General features: G+C 35.8%; 2 long non-coding RNA genes across 3 annotated transcripts; both read right to left on the bottom strand.

Moving 5' to 3' along the window:
* Nucleotides 1-236: 236 nt before the first annotated feature.
* On the bottom strand, nucleotides 237-2,590 carry LOC145559750 (uncharacterized). 2 transcript variants are annotated; one of them, XR_014092922.1, is made up of 3 exons: nucleotides 2,533-2,590; nucleotides 1,988-2,421; nucleotides 237-812 (listed from the first exon to the last, which is right to left on the bottom strand). It is a non-coding gene; the product is annotated as an uncharacterized LOC145559750 (long non-coding RNA). The 2 variants fall into 2 exon arrangements; XR_014092921.1 differs by adding an exon at nucleotides 967-1,043 and having other exon boundaries at nucleotides 1,988-2,584.
* A 118-nt stretch (nucleotides 2,591-2,708) lies between these two features.
* On the bottom strand, nucleotides 2,709-5,067 carry LOC145559749 (uncharacterized). Its single transcript, XR_014092920.1, has 3 exons — nucleotides 4,891-5,067; nucleotides 3,981-4,036; nucleotides 2,709-2,802 (listed from the first exon to the last, which is right to left on the bottom strand). It is a non-coding gene; the product is annotated as an uncharacterized LOC145559749 (long non-coding RNA).
* Between the last annotated feature and the right edge of the window lie 5,735 nt (nucleotides 5,068-10,802).

Here is a 10,802-nt window from a genome sequence, read left to right as displayed (position 1 = left end):
TTTCTGATAAATATTTACCCCCATAAGGTGACAAGCGTGTTTTTTGGACGCTTTTTAGGTTTTTTTTCGACGCTAAAAAGCGTCGAAAAAAAATTTCTCGGCGCTGCTAAAAAGCGTCGAGAATCCGTGAGTCAAGAATTTGTAGGGACTCAAAAAAGCGTCGGGAATTTCGACACTTTTTTGTGTCTTAACTAATATACAAAGTGTCGGAAAATACTAATTTCGCGCATTTTTTTCAACTTTGTTTAGTTTTTTTGTGACGCTTTTACATGTCCACATACTCAAATTTAGCGACGCTTTTTGTTGTCTTGCGTTTATTCGTGTCAACCTATGGTATGGCGGGAACTTTTGAAATGTGAAAATATGCAAAATATGTAGACATCAAAAAGCGTCTAGAATTTTTTTAAGCTTTTTTATTATTATTATTTTTTCCTTTTATTAAGTTATTACCATCATACAGACATTATAGTTATTTAAATTTATCATAAATTAATTAATAACATTTAAATTAAAGTAAACAAATATTCTTATAACTAGATCAGATTAAAAAAATCAATAATTTATCAACAATAATAAGAGTACGTAGTTGATTAAATTACCAAATTTATAAACGAAAATATCAACACAGTTAATTTTTTTTTAAAAAAAGTCGCATATTATCGTAGCTTGTCCCTAATAAATACATCACTAATATAATTAAGACTAATAAACAAAATAGATAGATGATGGCGTTATAGACGATGTAGTCGCTTGTTTTGATGCTCAAGTGTCCCGGTCTATTATGTTGTTGCACCTACATTGCCTTTTCCAATCTTCAAAAAAAAAAAACAAAGTATAAATTAGTACATTACACAATATAGGCTTATACACACACACACAAGCTTATAATTCCATCTTTCCATTATTAACAATCACCACATACGAAGATAACTCAGCAATCGAACTAGGAGCACAACAACCAAATACCAGGGTACCACCAACGGGCTGTCCATGATTATCCACTACAATGCCCGCATTATCAACTAGTAGAAGCACCTTCTTATCTTTTGACAACAATTTGAGACAAGGAATAGCAGCCGTGTCAGGCAGAACAACATGAATTAATACCAGAATGACTCATACTAACACATCATATATAATTTGTGTGCAATCAGATGCATTTGAAGCACAATAATCCTATCAGATTATTAACAACTTAAAATAGCCATTTCATTCACCAATTGTAAATAAGCTTTAAGCATACAAGAACTCAAGAGTGAACTTGATTGTATGAATACCAAACACATATTGAAATTAGATTAGTCTGCTAAGCAACAACTTAAGTATAAATGTATCAAATCTGATTTCCAGATCTGAAATTCAGTTCTGAACTTCAGATCTGAAATTCAGCTCTGAATTTAGCTCTGAAATTCAGCTCTAAAATTCAGCTTTGAATTCAGCTTTGAATTCAACTATGAAATTCTGCTCTGCATTCTGTAAAATCACTCCACGAGGGTATTGAAACACATGTATATCCTCTGACTATGCCTGTCTACTGTCTCACTGTTATTTCTACCTTAAGTCCAAAGCTTAGGCAGGGGAGCAGGACAACAAGCATGAAGGGGAGCAGGACAGCAAGCATGAAGGGAAGACAGCAGTATAAACGGGAGTATTCTAGAGTTGAAAACCTTAGGCAGATTATTATTATTACACACACACACACACACACAAGCTCTGACTTTCACACACACACACACACACACAAGCTCTGACTTTCACACACATACACACTCACACAAGCTTTGAATTTCACACACACACACACAACCATTTTGAATTTCAGTTCTGATTTCAAATCTGATTTTCAGTTTTGAACTTCAGATCTGAATTCAGTTCTGGATTTCAGTTCTAATTTCAAATCTGATTTTCAGTTCTGAAATTCAGATCTGAATTTAGTTTTGGATTTCAGTTCTGATTTCAGTTATAAAGAGAAATGTGACTTTGTTACCTGATGCTTAGCCTTCCCTAAGAACTCAGATGCTTTGTTTAAAAGATCCGGAGATGCATTCCCTTGACGAACTGCACCTACAATCTGAGAAAATTGTCCAACAAGTGCTTTAAGAAGAAGACTATTGTGGCCGACCCGGTCTTTCAGCTTTTCATTTTCTTGGGATAGTGTATCATTTTTTTTTGTGCATTCACTTCTTCTTTAACACTATCCATCACAATATTCCTCTTTTGAACTTTTCCATACCCTTCCTTCCTTAACACACCACATACTCCGAAAATGTCCCCCTTTTTAACCCCTAATCCGTAACCCACAGGACGATCTGGAATCTCATTGCCATACATAGTTTGCTGAAATGCTTCATCTTCGAGCTCTTTTTCAGACATCTTAGGGTGCATCATCCTCAGCTCTTCAACCTTAGCTTTAACATCATCCTATAACAAATTATACCACAAAATATGCACAAAATCATACCAGAAATCTGTCACAAAACCATACCACAAAATATTCGGTGACTGTGTTAGGAAGAAAGCTTCCGTCTTTACCCGTATGGGTTTTAATCCACAGCTCTAACAAGCTCATTTTCTTTCCATGTTCATCTTCTATAAATAATAAAGCAACAAGAGCTTTAATATGAAAAGTCAACAATATCAATCGCATATAAAAAGACATGCTCTAAATACAATCCTAGGTAATTATAAAATGACATATATATTCCATACATAATCAGCTTGTCGGTTTGCAAAACTTTTAGAGCAAGATGTATGAAACTGATTTTGGGAGGCTCGTACTTTTTTACCGCATTCTGACATATCCTGCACTCACATTCAAAGAGTATGTATTTATTATATAATTATGAATAAGATATTAAATATTGCTTCATGCACAGTAAGCTAAGTATTGAACATACTTTCCCTTTATCCGAATCCCAATATTTCACTAACTTTACCCAATTACTACTAGTAATTCCATGTGGCACATTATTGGAAATCTGATCTAATGTCTTCTGTTCTGGCTTATAATATTGCTGTTTCAGAGAGTATTTGTATTGCCTCCAACATTTATTGGCACGCTTGAGAGCCTGGTTGTCATATTCCGCACCAGGAGGAATCACAAAGTGTTCCTTCAGTAAATAAAACTAGTATCCATGTCTACAAAGAAATATATTGTTAATTACAAATTATATATATGTACATTATAAATTTTATTTTACAAGCATTCTTTCTTAATATCTTTCTTAAATTCTTAATATCTACCTCCTAGCTAGCATAGATGCCCTATGCTAAGATAGATAAAAATGCCCCTTAAAAAAAGAGAAAAAACAAAAAAGATAGATTTTAATGTGTCCTTCGATGTTAACCAAGGACACATAGCTTGCTACACATGAAGCTTGCCGACTAGTTAAAATTCTCAAGCAATAATAAATTAAACCAAATCCACCATCAACCTCTCATCCTAATACCCATAATGCGACTAATTTACCAACCAAAGTAAATGAGTATTGAGTAATTGCAGAAAGCAAACAAAACCCAAGAAACAGTCCAAGAAAACAAAATTGAACCAAACCAACTCAAAGATAATCCATGAAACAAAAACTAATCACATCGAGAATGTGTCACTTTCATACATATAATTCTATTATGATTCTAATAATGCTGAAAAGAAGGAATTATTCAAATAAAAGTTTCAACCCCGTATAGTACAATTGCACCACCAAGGCTATCAAGAGGTTTTATTAAATTAAACTCTCATATTTCAGATTCCGAAACATTTCATTTTAAAACAGAAACATCAGCGAGAGTGTATTAATGAATAAATTCACACATATATAAGCAGAGAATAATATTAATGAATTAAACACCCATTATATACACAGCAAAATACACTAAACATTGATTCATATATTAAATAAAGCCAAACAAATTCACTATTGATGAGAAATTGCTTTAAAAAATATAAAGTATATATTATCTCAAATATGCTGTAAACATACCTAATTGTCCTCTATCTCTTGGCCTCTTTCTTCTTGAAACGAAGTTCTTCAAAGTGCTGCTTATAGAGACAGCAAATAATAAAATTCAATTATAGATGAAATTGAGAGAAAAACAAGCTTATTATAGGGAGAGGAACTTTCCAGACAATGTTTTGACTTTAAAGACCTCCATGGAATGTTCATAGACCAAACTTCCAAATAAATCCAAACCTTCAAAGAGTTTCTAAATTCAAATTTTTACTACTAAAAAAGTTCTATTTATCCCTCTATATTAGGCTAGATCTATTGTGTTACTCTGAGTTTATTTTTCAGACAGACTTAAGAATTATTAATTTCAATTGCATGTGTAATACCAACGTTCAACCTTTACTTCAGAGAGTAGTGTTTGAAATCCATGGGTGCAAAAATAAATGCAAGTATTATATAATGGTAAAAATACAGTAGGACATAGGCAGTATAGATCAAATTGGTAAAACTACAGTAAGAATTAGGCAGTATAGGATTAGGCAGTATAGATTTAGCCACGAAATTTCAACAAAATTAAGCAGAACAAAATCGAAATTGGCAGAACAAGCATATAATAATGAGAAATTGACAAAACCCAAAATATTTTTATTAAATCGGTTCCCTGAGTTATAGCGAATCTATTAAAAATTAGGCAAAATTAAAAGGGGAAATTAAGCTAAACTAAACAAAAACTGATGAAAACTTTACCTTAGGCTGAAAAAATTCAGAAAATCCAAACAAAAAACCCATAAAAATCGCCATAAATTTCAGAACTACTCACGACCCATTTTTATTAATTAAAAAAAAGGAAAATTTGAGGAACAACAAATTTGGAAATTGAAAGCGCAAATTATGAACTGAAAAACGTTTAAGTAATTGTATCTAATTAAGTGCAGAAAATTACTTGATGCACCGTCAATGAATTCTTCGAAGTATCGCGCGATTCTTGTTCTCCTTCAATTCAAAACCGTATAAGGGCAAAGATGTTTCGATTTCAGCCAGAGATTAAAAAAAAACATGAGAAATCGAACATTATACTATACCCTAGATGAAACTCGAACCAGAGATTAAGGAAAAGCATGAAGTTTTACCTCTATAAATCGATGAATTTGACAGTTTGAAGAAGTTCCCACAATTTCCAAAATGAATTGGGTGAAGAATTTGAGTGGAGAACGATGGATGTAGCAATTCGCAATCGCAATTCACTTGACTGACCTAGCTTTTTTTTTTTTTCTGAAACTAATTATTAGGCGGTTTTGTATGTTTCTTCTAACCCCGCTTTTTTTTCCCTAAAAATTGAAATTGCGGGCAACCAAAAATAGTTACGTGCGGGTCATGTGACTTTTTCGACGCTTTTTAGTGTCCAAAGATGGCTTCGACTTGAAAAAGCGTCGACAATAAGCGGAATATAAATCCATATACATTGACACTAGTACCACAGCGTCGAGAGAAAAGCGTCCATAAATATGAAAATTGTAGTAATTAGCATTACAAGGCTCTAAACCTCACAGTAGTCTGCAAGAGGATGAACATCCCAATGACTCTTGTAGACAATGGATCGGCAATCAATGTTTGTCCACTCAGAACTGCGAGGATGTTAGGCATAAGGGATGAAGACTTAACCCCGTCAACACAAGGAATAAGAGCCTATGACAATACTTGTCGCCAAGCTCTTGGAAAAATCACTATGAATGTAACAGCGGGAGGAATAGAACATGCCACTACCTTCCAAGTGGTAGATATTAAGGCTTCCTTTAACCTATTGTTAGGACGCCCTTGGCTTCATGACCTCAAGACCGTCCCTTCATCTCTTCACCAGCAACTAAAGGCTATAGTTGGAGGGATCCCTATTACAAGCGATGCTTCACCTATGAGGATTAAAGCTGTTGAAAATCTGATCATTAATGTGGAGCACGATGAGGATGATGAAGACTTGTGGGTCTTTAATTAAGAGGTCTTTGACAAGGGAATAAACGCGTCGTCAATTGTCTATCCCTAGATCAAATACAATTTATACAACCTAAACAAACCTAATACGAGTATAAGGCAAGCATAGGGGTCGAACCACAGAGAACGGTAAACACCACCAAATGTTATCAACAATTAAGCTAGTCCAGAATAGGGGATAAATAAACTAAAGTCTAAAAATGCTAAAACAAGAAATAAAACATTAAGGGAAATGGTTTAGGTATAGCATTCACTTGAACATAAACAAAGGCATAGAAATTGAATTAATTATGAACTAAACATGCTCGAATATCGAAATTAAGAATCCAATCTAGCCGCCTTCCGGGGTCAATTGGCTTCTCCTAACATAGCCTCTATGTTTCCACATTAGAACCATATACTAGGAGGTACTATTAAATAACAATCGATAGTAATGAACCTTAACTAAGTCAACTTCCGTTTCTTGTTAGCAAAGATTCACCTTTAATCAACCAACAATGTGCACTTGCAAGAAGATTAAAGAATATCAAGCATATAAAGACTTTAATCACAAATAAATCAATTCTAAACCCTAGAACATGCTCAAGGTCCAACTACGCCACAACCATCCCCTTAATGGGGAAATTACTCACTAATCATGATAATAACAAGATTAATCAACAAATAATCAAGAATCAACATGATCAACAAGCAATACCAACAACTAAAATAATAATCAAAATAAACAAATAAAAATAGAGGAGAGAGAGTAAGAAATTGCTCATTAATTGAAGATGAAGATCTACAAAGGATTGAACAAGCTCCTTCTTCAAAATCCAAGTTCATTAATGAAGAAAACCTCACTTTCTCTCTCTACCAAAGAAGACTAATCCTAACCTAACCTAAAACTAATTAGAGAGTAGAATAATTGGTTATTCCATGTTTTTCTAATTACCCCAAAATTGGGTATTTATACTAAGCTAATAAAACTAGGAAAAATAGAAAAATAAAAGAAGGAAAATAAAATAATGAAAGAAAAGGAAAATAAAAAGGAAATAAAAATAGAAAAGAAAACAAAAGAGAAAAGAAATAAGAAAAGGAAAAGGAAAAGAAAATAAAAATAAAAGAAAAATAAAAATAAAACCAAAATCCCCCCAAAACATCAGCTACCCCGATTCCCCTTTTCTTCCAAATTCATGGCTGCTCTATCATCATCAACCATCAGCAAGCAATCATCTCAATCATCACCGCTTATCATCATCATCTTCATCAAGCATCCAAGATCGTGGCCGTCCAATTTTCATTAAAAATCACGCGAAAAGCTCGTGAAATGGTTCGATCGAACCGTGGGTTGGTGCGGCCGAACTACGGGGTTGGTTCGGTCGAACCATGGGTATGTTCGACCACTCCTCTTCGATTAACGAAACCCACAAAGTCTCTGTCTCGAAGTTCGATCGAACCACAAACGGTATGCTCGAACTTGATTGATTTTCAATTTGTTCTGAATTGCTTAATTGCGGGGCCGAAATGCTTGTGTGAATTGGTGGATTGATGTTGCCGGTTTAGGTGCGGCTGATTGCGTTGGTGGTTTGCGTGGTGCAGGTTGTGTTGCTGTTGGTGTTGGTGGCGTTGCTGTTGGTGTTGGTGGAGCAGGGGATGTGCGTGAATTGGTGGGTGATTGTGGTTGTTGTTGCTGGCAACTGGAAGTGAGGCAGGGGCAGCGAAATGCTTGTGTTCGTTGCTGTTTCTGTTGTTGGTGGTTGAGAACGGTGGTGCGGCTGGTGGTAATTGGTGGTTGATTGTGGGCGGTGCAGTGGGTTGTTGGTGCTTGCGGAGCTGCAGGCTGGTTTTGGGGTTGGGGCTGCACGTGAAGGTGGTGTGTGGTGGTTTGTGGGAGGTTGCAATTGGTGGCTGCTGTGTGCGGCGGCATTGATTGATGGCTGCGGTGCTGTGAGAGTGGGGAGCTAGGAGCAGGGGAGATAAGTATGTGCTTGGTGTGGTGGAGGATAGGTGTGGTGGGGTGAAGGATAGGTGTGGTGGCAGCAAGGGCAGCAGCTTGACTTGATTGACTCGGGTCTCGAACATCCAATGCAAACCACTTGACTTTGAAATCCGTGCTTGAACCCGAAAACATACCTACACAACCAAAAATACACATTGGAGAATCGGGACATAAAATAAGATAAATGAAATAGAAATAAATAAAATGAAAATAGATAAAGGACGAAATAAAATAAAACCAAGACAAATAAAATAAAATAAAATAAATAAAATAGGAATAAATAAAATAAAATAGAAAATAAGAGACATAAAACTAAACTAATAAAAATAAAACAAAAACTATACAAGCAAATAAAGTAAAATAAAATACGAAAATAAACTAAAGCTAATAAAATAAAGAAAATAAACTAAAATGCTCCAAAACTACCAAAAAAACAAGAAACTTTATTAAAGAGAAAACAAGAGAAAGAAAGGGAAAATAAGATAAAATAAACACGAAAATGACTCTAAAACTACTCCCTAAGAGTGACATTTATGTCACTCATCAGTCTTCTTAATCGAGGAGGATGAAAGGGCCCCTCTTTGTCACGACCCCCACTCCAATATGACGGTCAATACTATTCTCAGCAGACAGGGACACTTTCCCAGAATGACTTTAGGAAAGAAAAAGGAGATAACAAAACAAATGGAATTACCTGGCCTCCCTAAGTTAGATACTTTCGGACTTCGTTTTGAACCGACTCGGGAAGATCTTAAACGAGCCCAGGAAAGGTCTATGGCGCGTAGGAACGCTCGCACCCTAAAGAAAGCAATCCCAATGGATCAGTACCCTCTTACTCTCAACGGACACTTCATGAGAGAAGGAGAGGACTATCCATGCTATGAATTTCCCAAACCTTTTGTTGTAAATGACATAAGGCAACTTGCGTTCAAAATCTTTCTGTATTGTTACTTTCTAGATGAGATCTCAACTCCTATTCACAAGAGAAAGCACCCCCATGCTTTGACTTTAATGTCATGGGACTACTCTTTGGGCGTGAAAAGGATGAGCCGAAATATGTAGAGGATAATTCCTCGTTCATCCAAACGGTCCTACAAAGCGAGAACTTTGACCCTTCAAAGCTCATCACTCCAGCGGAGGGTTTAGTGCAAGGATGGCGCAAGACGGTCAAGGTGACTACTCCAAGTGGAAGAAAAATCTCAATAACAACAGGGCAAGGACCAATGTTTGAAGAGTCATCTGAGTTAGAGTCAGAGTCAAAGTCTATTCCTGTAGAGTCTTCCAAGTCTTTAGCTATAGCATCCCCTATTTCTAATTCTTCTATTTTTACTCCTAGGATAGTTAGCAATCAAGTGCCTGAGGACATTTCTCTTTTCGATGTAATGATCTCATAATTCAATAATATGTCTTCTTCCTCTTACTCATGTTTTTCATTAACCCAAGATGACGAGCATTGCTTAACTAAAAATGAAAAATGACAAAGAAATTATTAAAGCAATGGAAACAATTGAAAAGAAAACACCAATAATTGAGGATACTGAAATGGTTGATATCTCAAATGATTCAACCATTAAAAGAGAAGTTAAAATCGAATTAACGCTTAATAAACAAGAAAGAACCGATTTAATTAATCTACTCAAAGAATTTATCGATTTATTTGCTTGGTCATATGAAGATATGCCATGTATTAATAGAGAAATAGCTCAACACACTATACCACTAATTCCAGGAATGAAACATGTAAAACAAAAGCTGCGTCGAATGAAACCCGACGTAGCTCTTAAAATAAAAGAAGAAGTTCAAAAACAAATAATTGCAGGTTTTATCAGGGTATCTTAATACCCAGAATAGGTAGCAAAGGTGGTCCCAGTTCCGAAGAAGGACGGAAGGGTAAGAATGTGTGTCAACTATCGATACTTAAATAAGGCAAGTCCAAAGGATGAGTTCCCTTTACCACACATCGATATTTTAGTAGATAATACAACAAATCATGCACTTCTCTCATTTATGGATGGATACGTGGGATACAACCAGATTCTCATGGCAGAAGAAGACATGGAGAAAACAACGTTCATAACACCATGGGGTACTTACTGTTACACGGTAATGCCATTCAAGTTGAAAAACGCGGGTGCTACTTACCAATGAGCAGCAACTGCCCTACTCCATGACATGATGCACAAAGAGGTTGAATTATATGTCGACGATATGATTGTGAAATAAAAACATCGCCCAAGACATCAAGTAGCCTTAAGAAAACTTTTCGAAAGGCTAAGAAAATACAACATGAGGTTGAATCCATCTAAGTGTGCTTTCGGAGTCACCTCAGGCAAGCTCTTGGGGTATGTCATAAGCTCTAGAGGAATAGAGATAGACCCAACCAAGATCAAAGCGATCATGTCAATGCCACCGCCCAAAACCGAGAAACAAATTCAAGGGTTTATTGGCCGGTTGTAATATATAAGTAGGTTCATATCAAAGTTAACAACGATATGCGAACCAATATTCAAGAAGCTAAAAAAGAATGTGCCAGTAATATGGGATGACGAGTGTCAAAAAGCCTTTGAAAAGATCAAAGCCTATCTCGTAAATCCTCCCGTATTAGCACTAGTGCTTCTAGGGATCCCTTTTAGGTTGTACTTAACAGTCACCAAGGAGACAATGGGGGCTATGCTTGCACAAGAAGTAGAAGGTAAAGAAAATGCAATCTACTATCTAAGCAAGAAGATGCTCGAGTATGAATTATGTTACACACCGCTTGAAAAATTGTGCCTCGCATTGGTATGGGCCACAACCAAGCTAAGACATTACATGCTCGTGCATACAGTCTTTGTAGTTTCTCGAATGGATCCACTTAAGTATCTATTCGAAAAGTCTACACTCAATGG

The sequence above is a fragment of the Chenopodium album genome, chromosome 9, assembly GCF_948465745.1.
Source record: "Chenopodium album chromosome 9, dcCheAlbu1.1, whole genome shotgun sequence".
NCBI classification, from domain to species: Eukaryota; Viridiplantae; Streptophyta; class Magnoliopsida; order Caryophyllales; family Amaranthaceae; genus Chenopodium; species Chenopodium album.
Note: the sequence above shows the minus strand (reverse complement) of the source record. Positions and strands in the feature narration are given on the sequence as shown.